General features: G+C 37.8%; 1 protein-coding gene across 5 annotated transcripts in view; it reads left to right on the forward strand.

Moving 5' to 3' along the window:
* PDE3A (phosphodiesterase 3A) overlaps positions 1 to 22,226 on the forward strand; it is a 275,364-nt gene that overhangs the window by 120,254 nt on the left and 132,884 nt on the right. Inside the window, exon 1 of one of the 5 annotated variants that reach the window (XM_035348074.1) lies at positions 18,293 to 18,339. The exons of the other annotated variants lie outside the window; for them this stretch is intronic. The gene's annotated coding sequence lies outside the window, so the exon portion shown is untranslated. Of the gene's footprint in view, positions 1 to 18,292; positions 18,340 to 22,226 lie in introns of those variants that run through there. 5 annotated transcript variants of the gene reach the window in all.

The following is a 22,226-nucleotide window of genomic DNA, read 5'->3' on the forward strand; positions in this document are numbered from 1 at the left end:
GTGTATGGGAGGGCATGGATTTTGTAGTTGCACGAAGAAATAAGGAAGACCCCAGGGTTTGGGGGCAGGGTGCCTTAAAATATGCTTGCTTTTGGGTCTGCAGGTGGGAGAGAGCAGTAAATGTCAAATGCATTACATAGCCAAAACCTAAAATTGCTAAGAAAATAAAATAACTTGTAATTGAATTCTGTAAACCAATAATAATTTTAAGCATCACAACTGTTTTAATTCACCGCTCTTGACTATAAGTCATTTCAGCCACTGGTAAACTTGAAGTCTGTGGAAACTACCTGAATTGTGGGCTAGGGAATATCAGTGATGGGGGGGGAGGGGGGGGAAGCTTTTCAGCCTATCTGTTTGGAATTTAGAGTATTCCCTAATTTTTAGTTGCTGGATCACCAAGCAGATGCATATCATAAAATACATATGCTGTTATCATTTTTAAGATAGGCAGAAAGATAAATGGAAAACTTTTTTAATTTAGAGGAGGGAAAAGAGTAGGAGGCTGGGGGCAGCACTGCTGTGCCAGTTATATGTGAGCTTAAAAAACAAAAACAAAATAAAATAATACCAGCCCCAACCCAACCCCTTCAATAGCTTATATCACCATGTATCTGTTTATTTCTAATGGCTCTTCTAAATGACAGATTAATAAACTGAAGTACCCAAAACAAAGGCCATGAAGTTTACTTTGGCCATCTCAAGTAAATTTTCCTAATCTAAACATCAGCAGTGCCTTTCATAAATCAGTCCAATGACGTCATCTTTTCAATTAGTGAGCTCAGTATTTGTGCTCTGGTCTAAAATGCTATTTGACCAGTTAATGTTTTAGGGTTTTGTAGTAGTCCAGACTTCTCACCAGCCGTGGTTCCAAGTAATGTCCTTGAAGTGGGAACACATTTATCAATAATTGCCACTGTTTAAGTGCAGATAGCAGACAGTGATTAATTTCTGACCTCCTTTATTGCCTACTAGGAACAACAGGCATTGTCTGTAGACTTTGAAATTGTTTATAATATGTTCACTTTTTGTTGTTTGGAGATACAGGCATCTACAATTGAATAAGTATTAGCTGTATTTCTGGGAGGACAAAAATAAGAAAAAAATACTGGGGAGGCTGTGTTTCCAGGAAAGGCAAAAATGAGACAGTGGTAGAGCTGGAAATGAATCACCTGCCAGCCTGTGTGATAGTGTGTTTTATTTCAAACAACCTGTTTGAACTTCAGAAAAGGGCTACTTCAAAGAGACTCAAACTCTGTCTTCCTTTCCTGCATGCAGGTTGCAGCGATAGAGCCCCTGCAGACAGGGAAGCTGCCTGTAGTGCTGGGCAGGGGAACAGTTCATTTACAGCCTATTTTTTTTTTTTTTTTCTGTAGATGAAAATGCTTCCTATGCATGCCACAGAAGCAAGAAAGAGGTTTATTCTGATAAGGTTTTAGCAAAATCCACCAACTGCCAAGAAACAGTCAAGCTGAGAAACAGTATTCTTTCTCTTAATCGCACCTTCCTCTCCCTATGTGGAAATAACAATAAGGGCTGACATGAGCTGAAAACAAACAAACAAACAAACCAAAAAAACAGGAAATTCAGAGCTGAAGCTTAATTCCTATTCTTAGCTCACCCTAGCAACACATCTAGGCATTGCAACGCAGATGCTACATAAGGTCACCTACTAGCAGTCCTGAAGTGTCAACTGTGATTGAATTCCCTTAAAGAGAAACCAAAAATTATCTTAAACATACAAACTATTCCATATGTATGTGTATGATGTATGGTTTTGCTTATGCTAATAAGAGACTTGCACCAGTAAGTGGTTATGCGCTTGGCTTGAAATGTGCAAATGCTTGAAACCTAGCTCTGTGAATCACTTTCTTTCACTGTCCTTTGAAGCAACCTGAGCTTGGGTTCCCATGATACTCTTTCTGTTCTTCAGCTTTCTACACACAGTGGTCTTTCACCAGTCCTCTTGCTACTTATCATTGGTATGTTTCAGCTTGTTGATAGCAGGAATGTTGAGCTAGATAGTCCTTTTTTCCGTTATTTTTTTTCTAACTTATTTCTGAGACAAGTTAGAAGTCATAACAATAGTGCCATTAGCACTTGATATGGCTTGATATTAATTTAGTGAAGACAATTTCTACCATAGCAATATGCAATGTGTCTCTCTTGTGAGCAGTGTTTTCATTATATATTGCATAGGACAATTTCCAGTTTGGTACAATCAAAGATTATGTTGGGTATTGGTGGTTCACTTCAGGGAGATTTTCTGTATGCTGAATTGTCTTGACCTAGGGATACTGTTGTGAAAATATTAGTTTGGTGATTTTGGTCCTTAAAGAGAATCTCCATTGCTTGCATAACTTGACCAAAATTACTGGGCTGCAGAGATGTTACAGCCTTCCTGGGAGAAGGTCAGTCTTGGAGCACTTTCTGATAACCCAGTGACAGCAGAACATTGTCCAAATCTTGGTGAATATTTGACTATTTGTAAAGAAACAGAAGATTGAGTAATTTCTGGATTGTGTTAAATCAAAAAAAGCGGAGCTGGTATGTTTTTCTGAGTGGCTGAAATACTGGATTCATGCACTATCTAGTAACTGTAGGAGATAGCTAGTTTATCAATTGCACTGCTGTGGCTTCTGTCTGACCATGCCTTATCTCCCTAGTACTACCAGTTGCAGGGCAAGTACCTTTTTTCATCCTTTATGCAGCGGCTTTTCACATATCTGAAGCAGAGGCCTTCTCCTTCCACTTGGGTCACTTGAACATGCCAAGGTCAGCCCATGTGGGGAGCAGAGTTTGAGTGTTAAGATTTGCTCCATGCAAATAGAAAGAGGCAGCAAAGGGGAAGCTGTATCTCTGGAGACCAGTATTAAGTACGTTCCAAGGGGTATTTTTACAAGTTAAATCAAATACCTTAAAGAACACAAAAAGTAACTTGAGCCTGGAAAGCTGATAAGATAGAATTTGTGTGGAGTCTGATACCTGAGTCTGGGATGAAAGATGCTGTGCAGAAACTGTGCAGAAAGATGCTCTGATGTCTAAAAAGTAAAAGTTTACACACTCGTGGTTGTTTGTTTGTTTGTTAATGTATATAGGAATCTGCATCTGCACATGTCCTGGAAGGAGCAAAGGAATTGACATATAAAGATAGAAAGTTGTGATTAGTGGTGTGTCACATATTTTGGTAGTTCAGCAACAACCACAGAGAGGGAAAGATAAATGAAGTGGAATGAAATAATATATGGCTAACTCCTGACCAAAAGTTGATAGTGGCAGACTGTATGTTCAGGGAACAAATTTTCTTTGTCACCAATCTGACTTACGCAATAAATTAAATACAGATTATTTATTTATTTATTTATTTATTTACAAAGGTAATCCAAGCCAATTTAATCATACAGTTTCTGATAAAACTATAATTTCTGAATTGTGCTCTTGGAGAACTTTTTGTAAATTCATGAATTCATGTTATCTACATAAGCTAAGGATTAGAAAAAAAAAAAAAAAAGCTACAGGAAGCTGAAGGACACCTAAATCTTATTGTCAATTGTACAATTGTATGTATAGTAAACTGCCTTGAGCTACATTTAATGGGTTGAACAATTTCTAGGGACTGCAATTATAATGAATGAGAACAATTGCATATACCTGGTTTCAAGAATGAAAATGTTTAACAGTTACAAAATAAACTGCATTTCTGAGACTTCTGTGGAATCATGAGCATACATGTTGTATGTCAGGTGCTGCATTTTTCCTTCTCTGCAGCATTACCAGGAGAACAACGTGCAAGAATACAGAGTTTAGTGTTTCTGATAACTTTCTGAGGAGCCTGCGATGAGTGATAACTGTGGCAACCAGACTTTCTTCTTATAGTAAAGTTTTCTTGTTTAAGCTTAACATCTTGGAAAAAAAAGGTCTGAAAGCAGAACATTTTATCTAGGCACATATCATATGTGAAGCTCATTCTCCTTATGTAGACTTATGTAAGAACTTTCCCCAGCAGGATAGAGAGTTCATGTGTGCAAGGGGATAATAAGCAGCTTATCAGCAACAACTTCCTGTCTCCCCTAGATTTTTTTAGGTTTGTACTCGGTCAGGCATCCTTTTCAGTTGCACTTCCCTTCACTTGTGCTGTCCAAAGACATTTTGACCATACCTGGAGATTTCAGGTACCTCCTGGGAGTACACTGCTGCCTCAATGTTTTGTGACAGCCCCTAGCGAAAAGGCAGGAGAGAAGAGGGATGCCTTATCTAGAGCCTTTGTTCCATCTTCTTCCTATTTTATTTTTATTTTTATTTCTATTTCTATTTCAATTGCCTGTTGCAGACCTTGCAGTAAACACCCTAGTACCCAATGCTGGTTGAAGAAGATGGCCAGTTCTCTGTCACTGAGTGTGATGGGGGGATGCTGTAGCCTGAGAAATGTGAGACTGGAGAAATGGTGCTAGTAGCAAGGTCCTGACTTGGACCTGTTTGTTGGTCTCCCCAGGGAGACACTGAGGGACAGGAGGACATAGCTCTGCCCAGCTGACGCAGTGCAGGAAAAGCCAGGGGCAGTGGTGCCTGCAGCATGCTCCTATGCACATTCCAGCTGGGCTCCCACACTTCAGCGGCTCTGAAGGAGCCAACACCCCATGCTGGGTGCAGGAGCAGCTCCAAGTGAATGCATCTCAGATCTATTGTATTTCACCTTTTGGAGAGACTGTGCTGCCTGTTGACCAAATAGGGGGCCAAAAGAGTGGTTGTGGGTCTGGCTGGCAAATGATTCTGCTGGATTATTCAGCAGTCAGCTTTGTTAAGAGGAGGAAGTTTTGTTTTGAAGGGGAAGTATTTAGTCTGCAAATAGCAAATAATGTCAAATCACTATATAATTATCTTAAATGTTTAGAGTCTTATTTATTAATAAAGTTGCTATGTCAGTGGCCTTTGTAATACCTAATTTATTTCACTGTGCTGTTAATTTTTCTGTGATTGGATTAAATTGTTTAACCTTATTAAATCGTCTTTTGCTGACAACTGGGGAATCCTGTTCTGTTTTCCACTTGGGTAGGAATCATCAGTACAGCAGTCTGAATAGCTGGGGAGGCTGTGAAGTTCAGGGAACACTGATGCTCAGCTCTTTAAATGAATGGCTTGTAGTAGTTGAGCTTTTGGACCCAAGAGTTCTCAAATGTGTTCCACATGGCATGCACAATAGTTTTTCACATATTGCAGAAGAAGAAAGTAGGTCTGAGCAGGTGCAAAAGTGAAGTGTGAAAAATGTTGGAAAAGAAATAGATTCATTTCTGTGAGTAAAAATCAGGAAATATGTCCCACTGCATTTCTGTTGAGAAATACTAAGTTTTTTGTGGAATGTAGAAGTGAAGCATATCAATATAGTCTTGGTCATGCTTTTGTCACACAGCCATGCAAGTGAAAGGAGAGATGTTTCAGGCTCTTAGGAATTCAGAATTGATCTGCAAATGCCTTTTTGCATCTTGTGATTGACTGAAGATTTGCATCTTGATTGACAAAGATTTGCATCTTTGCATTGACTGAAGGAGCACAAATCCTTATATCTCCATAGTAAATTCTGGAATTGTTTTAATCTTTCTGTTCAATTTGTTAAGATCAGTCACAATGTGTGGCAATGTGATTTTTAACTTAAATAACAGTTTCTGCTGAACCACGAAATTTGCATGTATTTATTCTCAGTGGTTCTCTAGATAATGCCCTCCGATTTCCACTTCTTAAAATAATGCTAAATAAGAGAATCTGCCTCTCCTTTCCCTACACCTCTCTTGTTATTCTTTGAAAGTGGCCTTTAACACCAAAAAAAAAGGCACAGTTGGTACTTTATCTGTTTTAAGCAGTAGTACTAACGAGCTTGAAGTGGTATCAGTCCAATTTGTTGGATATTTATCATGTTAGTTGGCCATTAGCTGTTAGGGTCAAAGCCTAAAGATTTTTTATCTTCTCCCTCCTGTGATGATAGAAATTGGTATTTTTAAGACAATAATGCGGAATTACCATTTTCCTGTCCGAGACCTCAAGAGTTTCATACTATTTATTTATTTTTCTTTAGTGACCCTTTTCCATTCAGTAAAGTTGCATTTGTCTTTGAACAGCTAATGATTCATTTGGGCCAGAAGCTATAGGGAACTGTTAGCTTTATTAAACACAGTGATAAGGATCTCTGAAATTGCTCTGGTAAGGTAGTCATGGACATAGTGGGTCTTCATCTTGCTCTGTAGGAGGTTTTTAAGTTTATAATCTAATTTCTCAAGCATTCATAGTGGTCTGTTTACACACAATTTGGAGGTCTGTCAGATCTCTAAAAATACCCTATTAAGTTATTGCAGCTAACTTTTAATGCGGGTCATAATTAGTTACTTGTTCCAGTGGGGAATTAAAATCAAGCTGTTAGCCTGTACATTTTCTTTGAAGAACAAAAAGCTGTGACTAATTGTTCTGACGGTATGGGACTCCTGACTGATTCATGGTGCAGGAAGGGGACTGTTTGAAATACAGTCTCTTAGGCGCAAGCTGTGTGTTGCATCCATGTTGTGAACTTAACAGGAAATGTTTATGCCTTCCTGGCCTGGAATTACTGGCTAATTGTCTTTCAGGTCACAGATGCTGCACTAATACCTATGTGGCAATTTAAAATCTGTTTTACCTAGTGTTTCTTGAAAGCTGTGATGCAACACCGAGGTGATATAAACTAACTACTGTGGGAAGAGGAGCCATTAGTGATATATTGGGAACAATGAGAACATGGATAATTCAGCAGCTTTGATCTTTCCCAACTTAAATTTGCCTTATCAAAACCAGAACATTGCAGTGCTATCTCAAAGGCATTGTATCAGCCAATTCCAAACTACCACAGTTATCAAATTATACATTTGGCTTGTAATCCTATTGACAATATTGACAATAGTACTCATCATTGCTATAGAGGATAGAACAAGAGCATCAGAGTTGTGGTGAGCATTAGTCTGTGTGTATAACTTCTCTGCTGGCATGTTCTTCTCTCATTGCCTTACTCATCCTCTTGATTTCATTTCTCCACTGCAGTCTGTAGCACTTAGCAATTCATTTGTAACTTTGAAATTATTGTTGTAATAAATGTGTGAGTGGCTCACACTAATCTTGATAAAATGTCAATTGCTTCAACCAAAATTCCCAGATGAGCTCTGGCTTGTTGGATGAAAAATAAGTGCATCTTTCAGTATTAAAGGACGAAAAAAAAGGGGGGAGACAGGGAGGGAGGTGCTTTACACATGAGCTTATTAACATAACGAGAGGGGGTTCCCTTAAAAAAAAAAAAAAAGAAAAAAAAAAAAAGAAAAAAAAAAGATGACTACAAGATATATGGTCCTGGGCAGGAATATGATGTAGTAAGTAATTTTAACAGAATATTAATATTGAAGGTCTTATTTGGCTTAAGACAAACAGAACATAGGGTTACATCTCTGTATATCAATTATGTACTTGTTCTGAGATGCTGTGTATAGGAAGAGAGATTTACCCACGTTCTTTGTATGTCAACTAAAGAAAAAAATGTAGAACGTATTATGGTTATTGTACACTGACCACTGTCAGAAGGATGAGATGGATAAGATTTTTCTGAACAACTAGCAGACCCATTTGCAATATGCACCTCTGTTTACCTAGGTGCTTGAGGGGATACCAAGTGGTTGATGTGCTTTTTATTTTAGGAGATGGAGAGTAACTAGAAGGTAAGCTTTCTCCAATATGATTGCAGTCAATAGGAGGAAAAGGATTGAGCATATCCAGGCAGCAAAGCAACATAAATGAGAACAAATGACAGCAAAGTAAAAATGTTTAGTTTTATGTGTATATTTATATATGCACATATACAGGACATGGAAACTGAGTCAAGCAGCTAAGGTCAATCAGGGAAATGGACTACAAGTGGATGCAAACAAAACCAGAACAGCTAAGCCAAAAAATAAGAGGAAGCTAGCCAGTTACAGCCAAAATATCAACGAGTCATGATTGTTAAGTGTTCAGAGAGACTAAAGAGTCAATCCACTTCTTTGTGGAATGGCAGAGCACTTGATAGACACTGCCAGGATTTCTGAAATTTACTCTGACTGTGTTTTTGAAAAAGGTCAGTTGCATGGAAGATGGTTCACGCAATTAATGTGATGAGAGCACAGATGACACCATTATGTAATTAGAGATCATTCAGATTTTTTGAGGTAAACTTGACTTGATAAATTTAGTGCTCAGATATGATGGGGTGTTAGAAACCATTTTTGTGACCACAGGTGAGACAGACCTGTAGATTAATGTTAGCATCTGTATTTGAAGATAGGGCAAGTAGACGAGGTAAGAAGTTTTAGACATTCACTTCTCAAAAATACACTGCAACAAAGGAGTCAAAGGATATTTAAGCACCTAGACGGATAAAAGGAAGAAAGCAGCAGTTGATGTAGGTGTTCAGTGTTTTCACAAACTATGTAAATGATGGACATAAGAGAATGTTCATTAAATTGGAAGAACAAATGAAGTTAAGAGAGACCGTCAATCCCTTGCAGACCAGGTTTAAATTTCAAAATTGATCTGGGCAGGTTACAGTTGCAGTGTGGAAAGTGAATCACAGCTCAGTTTGATAAATGCAGATTACTGTAGCTAAACAGTAATGAGGACAGGGAACAATTTGCTCAGAACAGCTATTTAGAAAAAAAATATCTGGGTTTATTGTGGATCACAGCCTGCACTTGGAAAAATAATGTTATGTGGTTGTGAAAAAGGTTAGTGCCATAATGAATACCTAAACTAAACTGTTGTGTCAGCAAGACAAATCACATAACCTTTCTGCTTTTTCTGAAGTTATTTGGCTTCAGATGGACTCTGTCTAATTCGGGCCCTATGCTCCAGGAAAGACATAAACCCAAGTCCAGAGGCAAGTACTTAAAATGACTGGATATAAAGAAAACATGACCTCTGAAGAATCATAGAATATTCCAAGTTGGAAGGGACCCATAAGGATCATCAATCAGAAAGATTGACAGAATTTAAGCTGAGTCAAAAAAAAAAAAAAAGCTTGAGGGGTAACATGAGTCTTTAAAAGGCTCCCACAAAGAGGAAATAATAATCTATTGTGTAAATTAGTAGTGAATGGGATTGCTTGCACTGGCACTGGAAGCAGTGCTGTCAGACAGACGTAACTGAGCATCTGCCAAGAACGTCAACACTGTAAGTGGTCCTGATCTGAGGCAGGGGTACATGACCTTAGGTAACTTGGATATTCGTGCCAGTCATCATTTGATTTAGAGGTGACCATGCTGTGACCCCCAGCATAGCAGCATAAGTTCGAGCAATCAAGACCACTGAATCTGATTCCACATGACAGGTTGTAGCTGGCTCTTGCTCATTTTAATCATAAATTGATTTTAAGTTTTGTTAGAGAAATATATGAAGCAGAAAGAGGTGGTTGAGAGAAGAGTGGTATCAGCCTTATCTTTGAAATAAACCTCCCACTGTCCACCTCTACATGGACTGGCAATATGTATCTTGCTTAGTTCTCTTGGTATAATTATGCATATATATGTGTTGATGACCAATCTCGAAAATTCTTTACACTGTGATTTTGCTACCCAGATTAAAGCAAATTTGGAAAGAATACACTCACATGTACATATGCAGCTTATCAAATTCATGAGTACTTTATTTTGTCTCTCTTTGCATCCATGTGAATGATTTGTAGTTTGACCCTTTTGAACTTTCCTTTTGGATGAAGCTTACCATAAGTATTCCTTTAAGAAGTGCTGAGATAAATGCTCTCCTTTTCAATTAGAGCTGGATGTAGGAAACTGTTTTTACAGTGGAGTTAAAAATCAGAAAGAGAGATGCAAGCCCTTTTTTTTAAAAAAAAAAAAAAAACAACAAAAAAACACAGCAGGTGAAGTTTTAGAAGCAGCTGTTCGACTTCAAGATAGAAAATGAGTAATATGCTGTAGAAATAGTGGGAGGTAAAACTTTAAGATTTCTGATTAAATCTTCTAAAACACTAGTCTTTCCCAAATTTCTATTGGACCTTTACTCTTTCTTTTTTTTTTTTTTTTTTTTTTTTTTTACCTTATTTACTGCTTAATTTTAATCACAATTAGTTACATATTCATATTCATTTAGCTAAAATTCTGAAGCTCTGGGTGCAAAGATGAGTAATTTATTTGAGTCTAGGAGCCATAAGTATGTTCTTAAAAAGAAAGCTCATCTTACAAATATTTAAAGGTGTGATTTTATGTTATGATTAAGTTTCATATAGAAATCAATTATTAAAATATGGCTACAATATGTATTGATTTCTTTTTTGCTCAAAGTTTGAAATGCCTTTCTATTATTAGGGCAGGGTACATCATTACTTCCTGACTCCTGCTGTACTCATCATTTGAAATGTTGTTTTTTTTAACTGCTTTTAGAGAGCATGAGATGTGAGATTTTTAATGGCATAAATGTGTGCTGTCACTTTGAGTGTCATCTTCATCTTTGTTATTAAGAGATGTGCTACAAGACACTGAGACATAAGGTTGTCATCTGTTGCTTTACTCCACTGCTCAGTAGAGCGAGCAAATGTCTGCTCTTCCTCAGTTTTGAGGGCTCATTAGTTGAAATGGTCAATATTGTATCATTACCACATTTGCATCATTACCAACAGAGAGCAGAAAGGAAATTGTCCTTTGCTTTGAAATCTAGCATGCAATAAAATGGCCAGAGCAAAGAATGACAAGTTACGTACCACAGTTACATACCACACTGTTTGGTTTCTTAACAATTGTCAACTGCTAAATTGGAATTTTTCTTGTAAGGATATCACAACACATAGTTTAATTGAAATTGCCTGAGGCACTCCTGTATGCCCACAGTATTACCTTCTATTTCCTGCCTTTTATAATGTAAAGTAGAACAGCAACATTTTTTAAAATTTCCAGCAGAGAAGTTATCATGCCTCTTACAGGTGTTACTTAGGATCTGTAGCCGTCATGAAAGCTGGCTGGCCAGCAGCACAGACTTACTGCACGTCTTACTGCAACACTGGGAAGTTGGAGCAAGTTTGAACAGCTGTGTTTTCATTGCTGTGCTGTATCATATGCCTGTTTTGCAGAGGGCATTTTGGGGAAGTGTCACAGGCTGGGTTCACGTCCACTGCGTCCTCTGCATGCTTGCTTGGGTCAGGGCTCCTGAGCAGAGCCAGGGCAAATGCAGTGAGGGCTGTTAATGATCTAGATACCTTTCTGCTCTGAGCTGTGGGGGGCTGGCCAGGAAAGCTAGCTTTGAATGTGCTTGTGTGTCTAGACGGTGAAGTGCCATGCAGGAATACAGCTGTGGTTTTGGAAGCAGCATAGCTGTGCCCCGAGCAGGTGCTAATTAGCCTGGACACTGCCTGTACCACACTGACGTGGCGAGGCAGCTTCCCGTACCTGAGCTGGCTCCTGTAGGCTTGCACAATGTTGTAATTATATGGTGTAGACTTACCTAACTTGTTTTGCAGGAGCCACAAAATGGTTATCAGTCTGGTAATGATTTTGGCTGCTTGTGACCTGGGGTAGATTTGACCTGATACCTGTGAGCTGGCGAGTTCCTACATCCTATTTCCAGCATTCTTAGATGTACAGTGTAATAGTTATTATGAATCACTTTGATTGCTAAGACAGTGTCTGAGCCTTTTATTATAAATGACAAACCTTCTGAGACTTGTGGAATTTAATGTTCTTGACTGGCTCAGCCTCTCAGGGTAGCTGTTTCTTCTGTATTTGTAATAACTGGCAGATCTTATTAAATTCAATAAGAGAGAAAGCATATTTCCATTGAAATGAATACCTCAGGAATGAATTCTGTTTTAGTGGGATTCATTCCAACCTGTCTGTGCTTTTATTTTGTTCAGCATATTGAGTCCTTCCATATATTTTACTATATTTGTTTTTGCACTTCTTTGTGGCACTGTTTAACAGAACCATATATATGTATGAGCGCTTTTCTGTTTCTAAGCCTCTGCTAGTCAGTGTGTGCTTGTCCATGAATGTGCACATACAAACGGAGCCCTCCAATGTGCATTAAAATCCTGATTGACTATTCTATTTAAGCACTTCTTTATTTTCTTTGTGATGTAATACAGCTTATTCATCCAACAAATCATCAATACCCAATTCATTGGCACCACAGTCCAGTCTTAAGATGTCACCCAGTCATATTAAAAAAATTACTTTCCCAGCTTTTCTTTTTCCCTTAAAGGCTAGACTTCTAGAAATGTTGGTTTCTTTATTGGCCTTATTTCATTTAGAAGAATTTCTTTACTGGCAAAAACATCAGTATGGGAAATCAGGGATGCTATGAGTCCTTATATTGCTGCCTGTCAGACACATCTATCTGGCATTGCGTGTTAAGTGTCTACAACAGCCTCATCAGTTATGGGATAATCCTTACCTTGCCACTTGAAAGCTATGTGCTATTCTAAACATTATAATGAATTATTTAATAACCATATGGTAAATACATAGGTACTTCATTGCTAAGTAATCAACATGATGTTTTCAGATACCAACAGAAAGGGATAGTAGCAGTGATCCAATATGCTAAAAAGATTTGAACCTTCTCTACAGAAGTGGCCAGCTCCCTGCTTCCCACCCTCATCCACCACCACTACACCTCCCACCCCAAAATAATGAAGAGCAGTGTTTCTGCTAGTAGTTTCACCACCACCTAGAAGTTTCCTTTCTGGTAGTCTTCAGTATCTGTGTTTTACTGGTTGGCAAGTTAGCCTGGCAAAATGAATTATCACCTGTGTGCACAAAAGGAGACATGTATGTACTTAGCAAACCCTGCTTATCTTTATAGCAAACAAATACTAGGAAGTTGGCCCAGTCTTGGAATGGGATCTGCTAAGGGAAAAATGGTAACTGGTTGGTGTAAAAGATGAGGGTGGCAAAAGGTTGTGTTGAAGAGAGGGAAGTACTCTTGAAAAGGGTTTTGTACAGAAGGCATATACTCCTTTGGTTGCCAGCACATGTCCATGACAGTTCAATTCCAGCTATGTTTCTGGATACCTTGTTGTGATTATAAAGATGGGATTTGCCTGACAAAATGAGCTGCATTTGAGCTGACTGCCAAAACTTCTTTCATGTTCAATGGAGGGAAAAAGGCATTTCCATCAATCAAGTCTTTATGACCTGCTCTGTGACATACTTCATCTCGCTATTGGAGATAACATGGAAATGTGCCCGATTCTCTCCATTTGACTTATGATGGCAATGTCTCAAGAAGTAGCATGGATCTGGATATCTATATGATACACATCTACAGGTAGGAATGATAAATGCCTCCTCAAGTCATTGATCAGTGGTGTGTCTAAACAACGTGTCATCTCCTAATAACTGATCCTCAGGTCCCTCTTCTCAGATCATAATCTGTCTTCAGTTATTCACTCCCCTGATCGCTCAGCTGTACTGCAGTGCTGCAGTTAGTTTAGAAACAAAATGTCCTGCATTTAAGAAACATTCAGTTTCAATTATTAGAGTACATCTCCTCCACAATATGCAGTGCCATAAAGGTGTGAGTCATTTTTTATCCTCTTTATACTGGTTTTCAATAGAGTGTTGAATCATTGCTTTGCTTTTAATATCCAAGATGATAATTGATTTGGGCTTGGAGTACCTAAAATAACCTGACCTGGAAGCTACTATTGGCCTGTTTGATCTACAAGAAAGATACTGTGGATCTGTGTGGAAAGCAGATTCCTCTTGGCAGTTAGACTGGCAGTATAATAAATTTCTGGATGACCACGTCAATGATCATCTCTCTGCTTTGCTTGAAGTGAGAACTATACAGCATTGGGATATATGTTGTAATACGTGATGTATTTGAAAGAAAAAAAAAGTCTGTAACGAGAGTGTGCACCACTGTGGTGTCATGCATTGCATTTAAAAGCTACAGTTGCTTTGCAAAATATATATATAATATATGTATATAGATATACATGTGTATATCTATGTGATATACATGATATACGTGTGTATATCTATATACATATATATATATAAAACAGAGATTTTTGAAATACAGATTTCAATGAATGATGCCAGGAGCTTTGTTTATTTTGTTCAATATGGAGAACAAAATTATTCATCAGGTTCTATCAGTACATCATATATATGAGGGCACTGTTTTATGCAGAAGATTCAGGGATGTGGGGAAAAGATCTGACAAGTAGAATTTCAGTTTAAGGATAAAGTACAAAGGAAATAAGCACCAATCCAACCTGGTCTGGGGGATATGGTCAGCTTGGGAGTTATCACGTTGACGTTACTATTTTAAATAGAATATCAGTTCATTCTTTTAAGATTATCAGGCATTTTGCTATATAAGGTGAAGAATGTTGACAGTTTTGTGGAGAAAGTCTAGGAAATACTCATATTCTGGCTTTTAACTCTGGCAATTTTGTTACAGTTCAGTTTAAAAATGTCATTAAGATGTCACGTTAATATTAATTTTAAAAGAACTCTTCAATAGTTACAGTAAAAAAAAAAAAAAAAAAAAAAATTGGAACCACCCAATCCTCTCTAGGATCTGTGGGCTCAGTCAGTTGTTTGAAGGTGCCCACAATATTCTGCCCTCTGTGGAAGAAATCCAGCCAACCATCAGGCTGTGCCTGACTAAAAGTTAAATTGATTGATCCTATCCCGTGTGAATTCCACCATTTTGAGGATCTGCTTTACATGACAGTCACACAGCTTAGTGATAACTACCAGCTGCTTCTCTATACTAGCCAGTTCAGAAGGCCAAAGACTGATCAGATAGCAAAGGTGTTTTGTTGTTGTTGTTTTTCTGTTGGAACACAGTCTGATGCTTGCTTACTCACTGTTCAGCATATCAGTTTAAAAAGTTACCATTGCTCAGCTGTTTCCTATTTCTCTCTCAGTTGAGACGCCAAGTGTCAGGGAATTTCCATTGCATTTTAGAACAGAGTAAAAGAGATTAATTTAAGCCACCTTTTAAACATGGATTTGACGTTACACTAAAAAGAAACTGCATTACTCTTTCTTTTGCCTAGAGGCACAGGCAAAGTGTATCTGCCTGCAAAATATCATTTGAATGTCCTATACTTCAGTCTTTCTTCTGGTGATTGGTCAATGATTTTATGAGTTGTTAAATGGTCTTTCTCACTAGGGCTTGGAAAGTAGTCCATACCAAGACAGCCACTGATAGTCACTTGGCTTGGACATTTGCTGTTTTGTTTGTTTGTTTTTAATATTTCTGTTGCTGGTTAGATTTGAAGCATGTATTGCTCATAATTGATTTCAAGTACTATGGGAGCAATGGGAAAAAGAAAAAAAAATCTGGTTGAAGTAGACCTGAAGTATAAGTCCTCAGTGGATAATGCCTATCATCACTTGAAATACACAAAACTTCACCTAGATTGCATCCGTATGAAAATGGTAGGCCGTTCTCCTTCTCCAAGAGTCTCTGTGTGAATAGTATGCACAAAAAGACATCAATAACAGGCTGTAGCTCAAGTCTTTGCTGTTAAGAAAGCACAGCACTTCTCTTCTTATATGGTAGCCTTTCTCCTGTGTCAGAGGTATTTTTTCTATGCGTATAAAAATTAAAAGGAAAGATCTTCTCTTCTAACTTTTAAGTGTTTTTTTGTTTGTTTGCTTGTTTGTTTGTTTGTTTCTGTTTTTATCTGTCTTCCTAAGTGATTAGAGAACCTCAAAATATATTTGGCATTCTGGAAGGAAAGACTCAGACAATAAAGACAGTGTTACACTGTACCCGATACCTAAGAGAGACATTCTTTGGAAGGATGTTGAAGCCTTGCATGCACGTTCTCCACATAGTACAAAAAGATGCTTGCCTTAGTGCAGCTAAAGCGGTATGGCTCTGTTTAGGAAGATACAGCTGGGAGCATAAATACATTGCAGTTTGCTCTGCAAGCTGGGCCTGCTCTGGAAGGGAGGAAGGTAGATGGAGCTCTGATGCCAGTAGATTGAACACTTGCTTTCTTCCTTGACTATAATTGCATTTACTTTTCAAATTTAAGTGTTTCATCTTGATTCATGCTATGACAAGTTCAAAATTGTGATTGAGTGCAGAGTTGGGGGCTGTATGCTGGAAACCAAATATTCTGTTTCATGAATAGTTGCTGTAGCTTTCTTGTTTTGTTGCATATTTAAGGTAGGAGAGAAATAAACCCTGAGGTTTAAGGTAGGAGGGAAATAAATATAAGGTAGGAGGGAAATAAACCCTGAGGTTTATTTCAGGGTACTGGTTGTCTTTTATTTTGTAGCAATAAGAAACACTTTCATTTAAAAGGATAGATTTTCATCGGACTGTGGTATTAGTCCAATATCTGTTGAACAGCTGTCAGCCTTATGGCTACGTGTTCTTCTTATGGAAAGTTTTTGTTGTTGCATAGATGACATTGTTACGTCCAATCCTGACACTTTTTTTTTTGGTCTTTCCTTTTAAGCAAACCTATTCTGTGACAGTTGTCATAAATACTGTATCAGTCACTTCTGGTGCACTCAAAGTGCTCTGGTATTAGTAGTAGGTAGAATACTGTTAATCATGGTACATTAATTAGGACAAAAGTAGCAACTTATCCTTTTCAGCAGTCCATTAGCACTCTTGACTGATTAGCTCAGAAGGCACCAATAGTTCCAGGCAAATGAGTCAGCAGTGAGTCAGGCCAGACCCTGAGTCAGCATGGCACCACCCGGCTGTGGAGGCTCACCAGGATCCTCCTGCCCTTGCAAGATCATAGCTGGCCAGCTGATGGAAGTGATCCTTCCCTCCAGGGCTCCTAAGGCTGCTGTGATGTGCTGTTTGTGCAAGAAGTTTCCATGAGCAGGATTAGGTCAGTAGAGGGGCCACCAAGGCTGGGAGAAGAGTCTGAAGAATTTGGCTGTGATTTTCTTGCTCTTTTCAGGCTTCCTAAAATGGGATTATAGGGAAAGTGGAGCCAGGTTTATCTCAAAGATATATATGACAAGGTTCCAGAGACAAGAGAAAGAAGAGATTAGAGCAAGAGAAAATCAGATAGATAGAATTTTTCACGTTAATCGTAGTTAAAACACTGGAACACCTGTGGCACATCTACCCTGGAGATGGAAAGCTTACCTGGACCAAAAGCCTGAGTTAACTTAACATTGGTAGTGATCTGTGCTTTGATCAGGCACTTGGACTGGAAGACCTCCAGAGGTCCTTTTCAATCTAAATTATTTGATATTTAATAAATTACATATTTAAGTGGGTTCTCAGCATTTAATAAACTCCTACTTAATCCAAACTGAGATTCACCCATAATCTTTTAATTGTGCTGTTTTCTTAAAAAAAAAAAAAAAAAAAAAAAAAAAAAAAAAAAAAAAACTTTGGGATTTCTAAGCTCGATGGATTCAGCCTTAAATTCAGAGAGCAAGACTTTTCTTTACATTGATAGGAGCTAAAAATTTTATTTGCAAGAAGTGAGATTCCAGAATGCTGAATGGTTGGTGGTGCAAGTTGTTGCTTTAAGCTTCAGGCTGTAACCAAATGCTACAGTGTTTGGTGCTTTGGGAGTGCATGTATTCGTATTGAAATGTGGCAGTGATGCACCAGCTTCTTCTGGCCTTTGTCATTATGCATGTTAACCCCAAATTTTTAGCTAGTATTGTGGGCCTTTATGGCTGCGTGTGTTCTGCGGTTGTGGTGAGCTGCTCTCTGGAAGTCCAACACAGCAAGGAAATAGCTCTGTGTATCTCCATGTTTGTTGTCCCTGCACAGTAATACAACTGATAAAATATATTAGACAAATGTATTGATTTTAGTTAGCTCTGTGGTACTAGGAAGACTTGATCTTTTTTTTTTTTTTTTTCTTTTTTTCTTTTTTCCTACCTCCTTGTGTCTTGTGTGCCATTGAAGAGTACTCCCAGGCTCTTATCTCATGGAAGCCTCATGTTCCTTCTAGAAAAAGTGGCAAAAAAAAAAAAAAAAAAAAGACAATAACAACAACAAAACAGTACTATTTTTGTTGTTGTTGTTGCTACTTGTTTCTCTAGCAAGTAAGATTCAAAATTACTGGTTGAATAGTCTAGAAATTTGCAGAGAGATTTGCTTGCTTGCAAGAAAGACAACATTGTCATGGATTTGTTCTCTTTTAGAAGACTGGGAGCCTTACTGCTCCTAAGTTTCCCCTTTCACTTTTCGCTCAGGGACTGCATTATTTTACCCTTGACATTTCTTGAAGTGAATATTGAGTTTTTGTTTTTCCTGTCATTAGGCTGGCCTACCTCAAGGAAAAGTTCAGACCCTTCCAGGGAGAGGATCAAAGAGGTCAATTATAAATGAAAGGTAGGGGAAGGAGGGATATTTTCCTGTCTTGCTTCATCATTTTCACTGATGGAGTCTGCAGAAGCAGAACAGTCTGGTGCTTGTAATATTTGGGGATGGCTCTGTGTTTTCTGAACTCATTATGGAAAAGAGCCAGCTAGAGAGCTGGAGAAGTTAACAGGCTGCCCACATGTTTAGAATGGGCTGGGAAACTGCTTCAGGTTCCTATTTCCTGATCCCTGCCCACAAAAAGGAGGGAAGGGAGGAGGTTTCTCCTGTTCTTTTGTGGGGGGAGGAGAAGGGGAGAAGAGGAAGAAAAAAAATGAAAATTAGAGAAAGATGAGAAGAATCTCTCTTTTTCCCTCCTCCTCGGGGGGCTGGTGCTAGATAGAGCATTTGAATAAGAAAATGCCATGTTTGGGTTTTCAAACGGATGAATTTCAACTGTGCTGTTGGCCTCAGAAACTTGTAAGGAAGTCCAAAAGAAACAGTCTCCCTCTCCAAAGAGCTTCAGCTTGCATCATGTAGGCTCCTTTGCTTGTAGAGTCATATTTAGTGATGTAATGAATAAAAAGGTGGAAGTAGTGTTTTTCAAATTTCACTCTTGACTAGCTCCAGACTTGGACAAAAGAAATGAAGGACTGTTTATAGCCTGTACGTGTCACTGTATAGATGAAAGCCAAAAACATTCAGCCTTACCTTGTTTTGTTTCACAAACTCTTGATAGATTCCCCCCCCCCCCACTTCTGTGAAACCTGAGAGAGGGAAGAAAAATGTTAATTTTGGAACGTATGATCTCTCCTGACAAGATAAGTACTGATGTATGGTTGGCTGCTTTGAATGCTTGTTGTTGTTGTTGTTGTTTCATCCCAACATCACAAGGCAATTCATTGGGAAAAATTTAAAACAATCTTTAGAAAATCACTACAGTGGCAGCCCTGCAGTACATACTTACCTACTGCAGCTTCTCCGTTGGGTCTTGAAGCAGGAAAATAAAATGTTCCTCATCTTCAGCCTGAAAAGGATTTCTTGCCCTTAAGATTTTGTGTTTCTCCAGAGAATTTATAATTATCAGGAGTCAAGACCTTTTGTATCTTTTACACAGGAAATAATCAAGGAAATAATTCTGGGTGGCCTCTGCTGAGCAGATTTTTTGCATTATAGAATTTACTTATGTTAAAATGTGCAAGCTGACCTTGGCTAGCCAGATGTGACTTGTGTGACATCACCATGCCCATGGCAGTAATCAAAAGATACTGCTTAATTTATTTGTACTCCTTCAAGCTGTCCAAAGCACAGTGAAGCTTTAAATAATGAGCTTTAAGTAATGCTGTAGAAAAACATGATATATTTATTCCTAGTCCCAATTCTTTACTTCTTGCTAGAATTTTGCCCTGGCTGTGTAGGTGTAGACAAGAGGAGGAAGAGGCAGGAGAGATTTCTGCCCAGTCTCTACACTGCCTTTCCTTTATTATTATTATTATTATTATTTAGAAAAAACTTTGATATTGGATAGAATTCAAATTTTCAGACATAGGTAATTCTTGGCACTTGAACATATGTAGCCAAAGATCAAAGATTTATACGCTTTTGAAAAGTCTTTTTTTTTTTTTTTTTTTTTTTTTTTGAGGCATGCTTATACTAAGCATCTATTTTATGATATATATGTAGAGGTGTATACAGTTAGTCTTTGCAAGTGGGTGCAAAGTGAAAACTGGTTTGAATTCAAATCCTGTAGCTTCTGATTGTAAGAAAAAAATGAGAGTCTTATGAGGAATATGAAAACATACTTTTTTAATAAAACAGGTTTCTTCATATTGACCAGGTAGAACTACTAAAAGGGTGGTGTAGGATGGTGTTATGCTTCAATATGAAGATCCTCTTTGTAATTAGTTATTTTCTTATTTTTTAGATTTTCTTCTTGAAACTTGGAATATGTACAAGCCTCACAGTCTTTTTTGCTGTAAAAAAAATAATAAAAAAAAATCTGTGAATGGGATGGCAGGAGGGGGGAGAAGTCACTTATTGGAAGGCTTAAAATCAAACTGAATTTTAAAACTTTATTGTTTTTGCAGTCTGTATGAATTCAGCTAGCTGATGCTGTACCAGCTGAACACACAAATGTTCGTTCCCTCTCTGTTTCCCTTGACCTGAGCACAAACATCACCATCCTTGATTAAATTAGAGCTCTGATAAAGAGGTAGCCTAAAATGCAACTGCCCATTCAACCATAGCCAGGCTTCATTATAACATTTTTTCTCACTTTGTTTTCCTTTGCTCTAAAGAACTAAATTATATAGACAGTACAAATAACTGAATAACAGTGCGTGTCAGAAAAATCTCTGGGAGAGCACTCCTGAATGCTCAAGTTTACAAATGATTAGGTTAAAAACAAAGTCCCAGGAAAATAGATTGTTAGCAATACAATATTGGTCTTCAGTGAAGAAATACAGTTAGAAGCTATGAGAGGTGTTTAACTTTTTTCTTTCCTTCTTAAAGAGAGCATGTGGTTACACAAGCCTATGATTGAAGGGTTGGTTTCTTCCTTCACTTAGAGACTAATGTTTCTACTGAATCAGGTAAATAAAAGTCATCTTGTCTAACTGAAGAAAGGAAGGAAGGAAGAAAGGAAGAAAGAAAGAAAAAATCTGAGCTTAAAGTGATTTTTTATTATAGTTTAACAAGACGCTATTTCTGAGCCTATTCGCACTGGATGATTTCACTTGCTGCTGCTTTTAAATATTCATGAAACTCAAAGCAAAAACAAAGACAGATCTCACATTTCTGACTGTATACCTCATAAAACTCCACTGGGAAAAAAAAATAAGAAAAATAAGAAAAAAAATATATAAAAGGGTTTATTGAGCTTGCAGAAATGAGGAGCAGGCTAGAATTATGGTAGCCTGCATGAGCTTAACTAGCCTGTGTTACTTTCCCCTCCACCACCCTCTTCTTGTTCACCCTGTGTCCTAAGCCTTTAAAATATATGCATCTCCTACACATGTCTGTATATTTCTTTTCTTATATCTTCCTCGATCCAGTCATTTCACAGAATAAACCTGTGTTGGGTGTAAATTAAATCTGTGTTCTCTACTGAGGGAAGCAGTATTTTCTTGGATCACATTTTTGAGGCTGTCAGAATGTGTTTAGAGAATGAGTCAGGAGATTGCAGAAGGAAAAAAATCAGGGTTAAGATAGGTGAATGATGCCCTAGATTGCTGACTTTTTGTGCAGTACTAGGTAATTTGTTTAAAATCCAGATTTTTATAAGCAAGTTCCTGTTTTTTGTTTGTTTGTTTTTATGACTGCCTTATCTTATTTACTGAATGCTTTCAGAGATCAATGGGAAGTGTTTTGAATGTGGAAAGTGTTATATAATATAAAAAATTCTCAGAAATAGGCCTCAGTTTTCTCGTACTGTACCTTTCAAATTAGTAGATATATTTGACCTGACAATCTTTGTCTCAGCCCTCTTCCTTAAGGAAGTCTTATTCCAATAAATATTTCCAGAGCTTTCAGATACTGTGGTTATGAATGTTAAAAGTAAAAAATAACAAAGAACAGATAGGAAAATTTCCATAGCTTAGAGTTAAGACATCTTAACACTATACATACTGAAGAAAATGCAGCTGCTCATTCAAAAGCATTTGTAGGCAGCAGCCATTCTGTGTGCTGAAGGAAAAAAAAAGGACTCTGTAGTGAAATACTTTTTTCGCTTCATTAAGCTGTAAGCTGTGCGATAGAAGGAAGCATGAAGTAAAATTGGACTTTTAAATTAAAGATTTCCCTGTGGATTTTCCTTCATTCTCAGCATTTATTTTTATTTTTCATTCCTAAGTTTTTCATGTTTTAGGTGAGACAGTAATTCAGAAGGACTGGATTTCCATACTGCCTTCTGGCGTGTGGTC

Source organism: Oxyura jamaicensis, chromosome 1 (assembly GCF_011077185.1).
Source record: "Oxyura jamaicensis isolate SHBP4307 breed ruddy duck chromosome 1, BPBGC_Ojam_1.0, whole genome shotgun sequence".
In the NCBI taxonomy this organism is placed as follows: Eukaryota; Metazoa; Chordata; class Aves; order Anseriformes; family Anatidae; genus Oxyura; species Oxyura jamaicensis.